The sequence below is a fragment of the Rana temporaria genome, chromosome 3 (assembly GCF_905171775.1).
Source record: "Rana temporaria chromosome 3, aRanTem1.1, whole genome shotgun sequence".
In the NCBI taxonomy this organism is placed as follows: Eukaryota; Metazoa; Chordata; class Amphibia; order Anura; family Ranidae; genus Rana; species Rana temporaria.
Window position 1 is genome coordinate 23,465,737 of NC_053491.1, and position 9,010 is coordinate 23,474,746.

Consider the following 9,010-nt stretch of genomic DNA (forward strand, 5'->3'; position numbering starts at 1 on the left):
AGGCAGCCTTCTAGCACTCTATCTCCAACTTCCATTCATACTCTTTTGCCCAGCTGGGCTTACCCTGAGTATTTAAGGGGGCCTGCCCCAGCCAACCCATCTGTTGGGGATTGGTCAGGACCCTCATGAATAATCCAGGCAGCTCCTCCTAACCTCCTTATCATTCTTCTGGAGGTTTTCAGCAAGTTCCAGAAGTAGGGGGATGTAGCAGAGATGCTGCCTGCTGAGTCATACCAGCCCTCCCTGGAACACTCCCCTGACCCAGATTAAAACACAGGCTTTGCTGACAGCCAAGCCAAAACATTTTACCTACACTAACAAAAACCTAACGCTACCTACTCTAGCACACTAGAGGATGCTACACTGTCAAAAATGTAAATTATATGCCCCGGTCAAACAGGTGTGAAAAAACTGGGCTTTGGGTGTTGGTGGTGACTTCACACCTTAACTCTATATAGGTACTCTTGATGAAAGCAAGAATTGGCCTTATTGTCAAAAATTTTAGTTATATGCACCAGTCAAACAGGTGCAGATAAATTGGTCCTTGGGTGTTAATTGTGCACATGAAACTTTTACCTAAAAAAAATCTTGCACAGATTCCAGATCCAGAAAACACTTAATCAGTGACATCGGCATCAGGGGCTTGATAGCTGCTGCTAATCCAGGAATGATTAATTTTGATAAATGTCAGTCGGTCAATGGAGTCTGTGGACAAGCGGGATCTTTTGTCTGTCACAAAACCTCTGGCAGCACTGAATGCCCATTCATTTAGAAAGCAAGCTGGATGCAGGGCAGCCCAGCAGCTCAATTTTCATACTGGGCAAGTTCTGGCCAGTGTTTTTTTCCCATGACCCAGTAACCCAGTGGATAGTGAACTGAAAAGCTCTCCATGTCTGTTTTCGTCCCTAGGTAATCTCCCACTATATAATGCAGACACTGCCAATGGGATATGGAAGCAAACAGCCCTGTGTCCAAAGGACTAAAAAAAAAATTAAATGCATCACTGACGCGGCCCCTTCTTCCCAACCCTTCTCTTTTAACCATCAGATGCCTCAAAACTAGCTTTTGCACAAGACTGTTTTTCCTTACCAGAGTCTGGAAAGGCATTACATAAACTCCCCCTTAAGGTGTCCTCAAGATATTTAATCCTCTGCTCCCTCTGTGGAGACGGGATGAATTCAGAGACTTTCTACTTGTAACGGTGGTCAAGGAGGGTTGCCAACCAATAGTAATGCCACACATTCTTGGGTCCTTTTGCAGGCTTTGAAGAATAAGGGAGGCCATGCACCGTAAGTTTGCTAAGGCATGAGAAGCACAGTCCTTGTGGTCACTGAGGATTACAGTATCTAGAACTGCCTCCTTCCAGCCTCGTACTACTCCCAAGGGTTCTATGGATGGAAAACCATCTGTTAAGGTGTGACGTATGTCTTCCTCTGCTTCAATGCCTCCAAAACGACCATCCCTCCTCCCTCTTCTCTTGTGTGTTCTGTGGCATCATAAGAATGGTGTCTGCATAAAGTGGGCCTTGAGAGGAAAGGAAGTCCTCCTCTTCCTTCCACTGCTCTGCCTTGAATGCCCTGTCCGTAATGCCATGCAGATTCTGCTCCAGCAGGAACACAACAGGGATTGTGTCACAGATGCATGCTTTGTCACGGCTCATTATCCTTGTTGCCTCAAACGGTTACAGTACAGTGCATGCATCCTTTATCAGCAGCCATTGGCATGGGGACAAAAAGCCAAGCCGCCCTGAGTCTGTCATTGTGCCATACTCACATGTACTCCTTGACGGCCTTCTGCTTCTTGGGCAGCTACTGCAGCATTGCCAAAGTTTAGTTCCACCTGGTGGTGATGTCACAAATTAGGCGGTTTATGGGCAGGTGGAATTCCCGCTGGCTGTGTATGACCGCCTAAATGGCCACAGAATCTTCTGGCCTGCTTTAGCAGATAACCCAACTCTGGGTACCTGTTTAAAACTGCCCCACCAAATTGCCAGATGGATTCGTAAGCCAGTTCACCACCTCCTCTGCATGGACAGACCATGTCCACCTTTGCCTGTGGACACATATGCTGCTGGTCCCCTCACAGTGCCATGGGATGTCTGCCTCTCCTTGTTGACCTCCCAGACATAATGGGATCGGGGACTTATTACTGAAATGTAATAGGGAAGGGAAAATGTGAACTTGAATGCACTTTAATCAATGGAAAGTGGTGTTTGGTGCACTTTAACTTGAGGATTCTCTACACAGACACACTACAATATACTGCAGTAAAACTGCACTGACACACTTCAATATACTGCAGTAAAAGTGCATTTGACTCTTTTCTGTATAGAGAGTCCATTTGCTCTGGTAAGAGTTTCACTGTAATGCCCTGTACACACGATCGGTTCATCCGATTGTTCATCAGATATCCGATGAAGCTGACTTTCATAAGTCTTGCCTACACACCATCAGTTAAAAAAACGATTGTGTCAGAACGCGGTGACGTAAAACACAACGACGTGCTGAGAAAAATTAAGTTCAATGCTTCCGGGCATGAGTCGACTTGATTCTAAACATGCGTGGATTTTTAACCGATGGACGTGCCCATAGACCAACCTTTTTTTTCTATCGTTTTTTTTAACCATCAGATAATTTTAAAACAAGTTCCTATTTTTTTCACCGATGGATAAAAAACCGATGGGGCCCACACACGGTCGGTTCGTCTGATGAAAATGGTCCGTTTTCATCAGATGAACCGATCGTGTGTACGTGGCATAACATTGGTGGTAGAGCACATGAGTTGTCAATACCTTTAACTACTATCAACACTGTGGAACTTTTCATTTTGATCCAGTGTAATTTGCACCTTCTGGGACTTTTTGTGTTATTTGTACATTCGCTTGGACTTTTGTTTTTTTTACTTCATTTATTCATATGATTATTTACTGTCCACGATTTACTTGTGAATTTTTAGCACAGCACTGTTTGAGGACTTTGTTGTTTTTCACCATTTATATTTATGATTGTGCAGCTTTGTAGTCCTAGCGCGATTTCGCTCTGTACGTATTACATTTTTGTTTTTTGGTTTCTACCTCTTTAAACCACACTGCTGTGTCTTTTAATGTTTCCATCTGCGGAGCGGTGTAAAATATTTTGGCTTTTTATTAGAGAGCTTAATGTTTTTCCTTCCATGGACTGGCACTGTACCCGCCGTTCTGAAGCCTCAGCCTGCCGTTTGTTTGCCAGTGCTTAACAAAGGCGTTATATCTCCTGTCATATTTACCCGCGTGTTAGTTTCAAGTGTTCGGATTTGTTGACTTAGATGTCAGTATCCACTTAAACTATTCAATTCTTCTTTTTAAATAGTGCATAGAAAGCAGACTATAACTTGCCTGTAGAAGATCAAGGTCAACAGCCATCCACATAAAAAAAAAATGAACAAATGCAAGGCTTGCACGTCTTTACAAGATTTATACCTCCTAGATTATTTTAACAGTTCACTGAATGGGGATTTGTTTAAAGGGAAAAAAAAAACGCTTTCATCCAGAAAAACTGAAGATATGTTTTCAGCTCTTTTCTTTCTTTATTATATATGCTGTGTGCTTACACCTAGTGCACTGTGGGAGGGAGGGAAAACATACATCGAGCAACCCCCCCCCCCCAACAGAATAAGGGATAATGAAACACATTACTGTGTTATAAACACGTAGGTTAGGGTTCTCTTATTCTCTTATTTGAGGCAGGTTTTGATTTTTCATCTGAAACCTTTGCAAGTTCAGTGTTTTAAATTAAAATATCTCTGTCAAGGTCACCAGAGGCATAGAGTCCCATTCAATAACGTTAAACAAAACATTCGTTTTTACAACCTTTTGTAATTCGTTGTTGTATACAACGTGCATCTATGGAGGGTCGTCATGATCTTTACATTGCCCGTCCTTAAAGCGTAACCCAAAAGCTAAAATGTAATACTTTGCAGCTTGTCAATCTTTAAAGTAGAGCTCCAGGCTCCCCCCCAAACATTTTTAAGTCAGCAGCTACAAATACTGTAGCTGCTGACCTTTAATATAAGGACACTTACCTGTCCAGGGATCCAGCAATGTCCTCATCTGAGCCGATTCTTCAATAGTAAGTAAGGGAAACAGGAAGTGAAGCCTAAGGCCTCGTACACACGATAGGTTAACCAGAGGACAACGGTCTGATGGACCGTTTTCATCGATCAAAACCGATCGTGTGTGGGCCCCATAGGTTATTTAACCATCGGTTAAAAAAAAGCCAACTTGCTTTAAATTTAACCGATGGATTCCTAACCGATGGGAAAAAAACGATCGTTAGTAGGCACAACCATCGGTTAAAAATCCACGCATTCTCAGAATCAAGTCGACGTATGCTTGGAAGCATTGAACTTTGTTTTTTTCAGCACGTCGTTGTGTTTTACGTCACCGCATTCTGACACAATCGTTTTTTTTTAACCGATGGTGTGTAGGCACGACAGACCATCAGTCAGCTTCATTGGTTAACTGATGACAACGGTCCATCAGATCGTTCTCATCGGATGGACTGATCGTGTGTACGAGGCTTCACTGTTTTACAGACAGTTTTCTACTGCGCTTTGTGAATGGTCCCCATAGTCTTTTGGGACCTATGATGTGTACAAGAAGGCTAAGAGGGAAGGAGGGAGGGCAAACTTCTGATGCATCTGACAAGAAGTAAGAGGGGGTACCTGAAAAACCAGGTACCTGCTCCCCCCAAATAGTGCCAAATGTGGCAGTGGAGGGGGGAGGAATGCAAACAAGTAGAACTTCCCCTTTTGGGTAAAGTTCCACTTTAAACGTGGTGCTTGCATTTGCTTTCTTGTTTAAGGTTTTTATTCCTTTATTTTGTTGCACTGAAACCCTCTGTATTTAACATGAATTGTTAGACAGCGTTAACTTGGTTTGTTTGCAGGCTAGCTGGTAAGTGTGTTCTTAAATTTGTGTTTGTTTGTAGTTGGTTATGGCTTTTGTCTAAATTGGCCTTAGTATGTGTATGTATCACGCCCCATGATGATGTCATCAATGACGTAGGGTGGAGTTATGACGCATGAAATATTCGCGCACCGAAACGCAGCAGCCATCTTGTTGGTTTGAAACCAGCCATTTATAGGCCCTTTTGGTACCTTCTTTTTATTGTTATGTATTGTTTGCACTCTCCCCCCTTTTTTTCCCTCTTCCTTTTTTTTCTCTCTCTCTTTCGAGGGGACTGTTGGATGGAGGGGGTGGGTGGTCTTACGAATGTAGAGAAGAGGAAGGTTGGAAGAGGTATCCATGCTTTGAATAGGTAATTGTATGTAGATTGTGGGGTATGGAGTAATTGTATGTAAATTATGGGGTATGGAAATGCATTCTTATGTATATTACAGGAATACTACCGTTGATTTTCATTGTTTTTGTTTTGGCTTGTTTTCTTTTTCAAAATGTAATAAAAAAGAGTTTAACAGGAAAACTTTTATTGAAATGTGGGTTTTTATACTTAGAAATGTAAGTGCAAAATAAATAAATCATTATTTCAGGATTTACTACACTATGAGATGTTTCTTTCTCTCTCTATAGGGAGTATTGATGTCCATTGGGTCAGGAGGATTAACCATTGACTTGGATACTAATAAGAAAAGATGGGAGATGGTCCATTCCTGGAGTTGATTATTGACTGCGCTTTTTGACCTTATGGTCAAATCTGTTTGGTAAGAGGCTATCCATGTGGATTGAGGGTGAAGGACTCTTTGTCACATCTCTATAAGCACCATCAACTACTGGTCTCTACTTAAGGACTTTATGGACTTTTCTGACCAATTCTGATTGTTTTGCACTATTCTCAGTTTATTTCTTGTTTGTACCTTGTCAGACTGTGTCTGCTTTTTAGTTATCAGCACTGCACTTTTTTTTATATCTTTTTATTTTTGTCCAAGATCAATATAGTGGCAACTGTTTTAACAGCGCTTTACAACTTAAGGGCAAACAGTACAGTTACAATATGATTCAGAACAGGAGGAATCAGAGGGCCCTGCTCGTTAGAGCTTACAATCTTTTTGCTCATATTATTGCCTACAATATAGTGTCAGCTGTTTATTGCTATTTTGAGCCTTAGCGCAGATACTATATGTGTTTTTTATATATGTGTATGTATGCACATCTGATAGGGACCTTAGATTGTAAGCTCCTTGAATGCAAGGACTGACTTGAATGTACAATATGTAAAGTTATGCATAAATTGCTGACACTATATACCATAAATACTTGTAATACCTTGCATGTCCTTGAATTAATAAAATGACCTCTACAATTGTAATACAGAGGAGCTGTATACAGTATGTACACATTCACTGGTTTTCACTTAAATAAATGAAAACCTCAGAAACACATGCTTCTGCAGTAAGTAAGTAAATCAATTAACACAGCATGTATATAAAAATGTAGGCGTACCAATAACAAACAGCAAGCAATGTATGTATTCTTAGAAAAGAGATGCCTTGGTATTAAATTGCTCAAAGGATATATACACACAACTTGTAAAATTGTAAGTTTCGACTTGTTCTACTTGCTATGCCGGTGTATATACATGGGCTAAACTTGTATATATGGCCTGGTAATTATTAAAAGAAAACATATTTTGTACATCCAGGCAAAACCTGCACATTTCCCTTATGTTTTGTCTCTTTAAAATCGTGGCACACACTGTATATATAAATTCCTGTTGATCCAGCCAGAGATCTAATAAGCCCTTAATAGGGAAGAGTTGGGTTTGGCAGCTCAGTGCGGCAGAACCTATGAAATTTTGTTACATCAAAGCATCCCCACAATGAATGTGCATGTATTGGCCGCAGCACATTGGACCAGCAGGGATGCTTTATAACATCATTGACTTATTATTAGTTATTATTTTTATTATTAGTTGAATGTCATTGACCTAATATGGCCATATTTGGTCAACCTAAGTACTTAAAATGCAATTGACTTAATTGACTTGATATGGCCATAATAGGTCAATGACATCATGAGAATCCCAGCCCCTTTGTGTATGTGTACCTGCGTGGTGGGAAATGCCCTGGTTGCAGCTGATTGGGCTGCCCGGCCCTGTCTGGCAGGGGAGGAGGCTAGGGATGAGCTTGAGTTTCGTCTTGGGTTCAGTCCGATTCCATGTTATACTGCACCTGGATGGAAAAACTGTCAGGTACTTCACCCTGCAGTTACACATACACAGAAGGGTGGGTTGCTTGGTACATCACTAACCTAATATGGCCACATAGCCTCCTGTAATTGACCAAATTAACTGAAGATAGCCATGTGGCCATAATAGGTCAGAATGTCATGAGCATCTCCACCCTTTTGTGTATGTGCAACTCTGGGCTGGTGACTCCCATGACTGCGACTATTGGCCCGGCACAGACAGCTCCTTCTGGGTTTGGACCGACCCTAAGCTCATCTCTAGAGGAGATCTTATCCCTCCCCCAGCCAGTGAAAAGAGAAGCAGCAGCCTGATTGACTCTTATCTAATTCTTATGTGAAGAAGGAGCCTTGGTTAAGGTACCCTCTTGGGAAGTACCACACACCAAATTTTTAGCTTGTAGCAGTTTTATAATAACAGTTCAAAATTGTAACTCTTGCAATGGTATGGCACACTGGTAAACACAATATTTGCAATGCAGTCCACTTAGTATGAGTTGTGGTAATGTTTCCGGATATTGACTTCTGCTGGAGAGATGATGGTATTTCCTATAATCATTCAGCACTGGCCCACTCAAAAGGAATCCTTGGAAGGTTTTTCGGCACTGGACATAATCCCTTACCTTGCCCCTACTCCCTAGGAACCTTTCCCTAAGCACTGTCCCTAACAAGCAAGTTCCTCTCCCTAACTTCCCACTCATCTTAAGCATGGCCATATGATGTCCAATCCCCTTTTTAAAGGACCCCTCTTTAGGATGGCCACCTGAAATCTCATGGGAATTTACCATCAAATTTAGACACCTACCTTCCCAGGGGAGACTAATGAAGGCTTTAAATTGGAAGTCCAGTCAAATCCTAACTATACTTAAACCAGCTCCCACCTCCATTCTTATGCCGCATACACACCATCACTTTATGTGATGAAAAAAAACGACACTTTCTGTGAAGTAAAAAACGACGTTTTTGAAACTTCAATTTTCAAAGACGAAGTTGCCTACACAGCATCGTTTTTCTCACAATGTTCTAGCAAAGCGAGGTTACGTTCACCACGTTTTTCCATTGAAGCTCGCTTCATAACTAGCTTCTGGGCATGCGCGGGTGTAAAAACTTCATTTTAAATGACGTTTTTTGCTACATACGGTCAATTTCTGTGAAGTGAAAAACGACGTTTTAAAAAACGACACATAAAATTGAAGCATGCTTCAATTTTTTTTTGTCGTTTTTCAGAAGACATAAAACAACGTTTTCCCCCACACACGGTCATTTAAAGTGACGTTTTTAAAAACGTCGTTTTTTTTCATCACATAAAGTGATGGTGTGTACACGGCATTAGCCTAGTCTAACAACCCTGAAAGGGAAAGATATCTGTACTAACCTATGCTGAGGGCGCTCCTGTCAGGTCACATGATCGGGCCCCAGCACCAGCTTCAGTGTGGAGAAGGAATAGCCAACAACGGATGCCGCATAGTAAGTCTATGGGGGACATCAATTCTGAAGCTGGCCACTGGAGAGATCATGTGACTGGACCAGAGTGCCCTCAGGAGGGATAAGTATAGATATCTTTTCTTTCACGGGGTACTTATAATAGGCTTAGAATTAGTAAACAAACAAAATACTCCTATCAGCGCTACAGGTTGAATGCCCCTCAATGATAAAAGTCTAAATGGTGACTCAGAAAAAGCTCCTCTTCTCTCTCGTAGAACCAAATAAGAGACAATCACCATAGGGAGCCTACACAACACTTCAGCCTTGCTAATCACTTTAGATGGGGGGACCAAACTGAAGCAAAAGCAAAAAAGAAGGTGCACCAGCCTAGTGCATTATCAGAAG

General features: G+C 41.7%; 1 long non-coding RNA gene across 1 annotated transcript in view; it reads left to right on the forward strand.

The window, feature by feature from the left end:
- LOC120931163 overlaps positions 1-6,631 on the forward strand; it is a 32,665-nt gene extending 26,034 nt beyond the window's left edge. Inside the window, exon 2 of the long non-coding RNA XR_005747832.1 lies at positions 5,570-6,631. This is a non-coding gene — a long non-coding RNA (uncharacterized LOC120931163). The remainder of the gene's footprint in view (positions 1-5,569) is intronic.
- Positions 6,632-9,010: the final 2,379 nt, after the last annotated feature.